At 40.5% G+C, this 1,677-nt stretch overlaps 1 protein-coding gene across 1 annotated transcript in view; it reads right to left on the bottom strand.

Annotated features, from left to right (window-relative positions):
* Positions 1-1,677, bottom strand: part of LOC119587083 (protein abrupt-like) — a gene marked incomplete in the record, with an annotated part of 13,123 nt that overhangs the window by 10,586 nt on the left and 860 nt on the right.

Below are 1,677 nucleotides of genomic sequence, written 5' to 3'. Positions count from 1 at the left end.
CTCAAAGGATAGTAGGCTGGACACCTAGATTTAGTCAATCTTATGACACTTCATGACATGGATCAAAGCCCCACTCCCCAAGCGATATACATAGGGTGCAGAACTAAAAAAGTAATTCCACAAACAACCTAAGCACTCCTTATACTAATACACCTCTTCTCAGGTGGCTATGCCCAGAAATATCATGGCCTCTGCATTTCATGCTCCACCATAGGCAAACAAACCTATACCATATATATTCTGGCAAGATAGAACATATAAGCAGTCTCATCCAGCTATCACTTTCAAGGTAAACAATATATGAAAATCCAAAACTCTCCTAAATACTGAAGTGAGGGACAGAGAGAATTCTACTGATGGAATTACTTTTTATTTCTCAACCCCCAGACGATTCACTGTGTCAAATTAGGTAGCAGATCAAGGCCTAACTTGCTAATTATGCAATTAACTATAGTGAATCATGAAATATTAAATTTTGTGCCAGTACAGGATATGGTAAATGAACTAAATCACTCTATTTAGTAGTGTAGTTTTTATATAGAATTTCCATAACCTAGACATTCACCACAATTACTACTAACAGAATACAAATATAAATTTAATTAAACTATCAAACTTTTAAAACGTCTAAATCTAAAAAAATGCCAATGAAGAAAATAAATCACTGAATTTCAACAGGCATAAGAAATAAACAGACGGCAATAAAGGAATTATCAAAGCCCAGGCCCAGGAAAAACAAAACCAATAAATAACGCCGTGATTATTGTTCCAGCACCGGATCTTATCACATTGTGGCTATTCGTCCGGCATGCATGCTTTGCGCACGAACACACTCTTGCGCTTGTGCAATCATCAAAACAAACATTGGCGCCATATTTTGTCTTAGTCACCGTTGATGAGGGATAACAATGGATTCCACATGGGGACCTCTGAAAACAAACTGAGTTGACAATTAATGACAAGCTGGAGATATTCAATAGCCAATGAAAGACCATATTTTAGACTTTTCTGGGGGGTCATGCCCTGGAGTTCCCTGTGCTATCACCCTCTATCTCTGCTATTTATTTTCGACACGGGGACCTCTGAAAACAAACAAATTTGCCGAATAATGACAAGCTGGAGATTTTCAATTAAGTGGCAAACAAAAATTGCATCCTGCAATATTGCCAGGAAAATAGCTCTACAGGAAAGGTGTCGACAGAAAATGCCGGAAAATATCCCAACAGACATGACAACGAAACTCTCGTGAAATTGTTAGACACAATTATCGCATGAGCGCGAGAACGTATTCTTGTGTGAAAGTGCGCTCTTGCAATTCGATCAAACTCTCTTTCACGGCAGCAAAACTTGCAAATTCGATCCCAACTTTAAAACAATCCATTGTTATCCACCATCAACGGCGAGTAAGACAAAAAGAGTGTGCGCAAAGCATGCATGCCGGACGAATAGCCACAATGTGATGAGATCCGGTGCCGGAACATTAATCACGGCGAAAAAATAAACGGCCATACATGCCTACTGTCGACGTCGTCCTCAGCGGCTTTGTTTTGAAACAATGTCCGCATCTGCTAAATATGGGATTTTTAATTTTTTTCGAGCAGGGCTGCCCGACTCCAATTCGCTGCCCTTGCCCCAGCACTCCTTCGCCCCTGTGCCTGCGAGCCGCCCTTGCTTCCC

Source organism: Penaeus monodon, chromosome 22 (assembly GCF_015228065.2).
Source record: "Penaeus monodon isolate SGIC_2016 chromosome 22, NSTDA_Pmon_1, whole genome shotgun sequence".
Lineage (NCBI taxonomy): Eukaryota > Metazoa > Arthropoda > Malacostraca > Decapoda > Penaeidae > Penaeus > Penaeus monodon.
The sequence above is the reverse complement of the archived record's forward strand: the minus strand, read 5'-3'. Positions and strand labels throughout refer to the sequence as shown.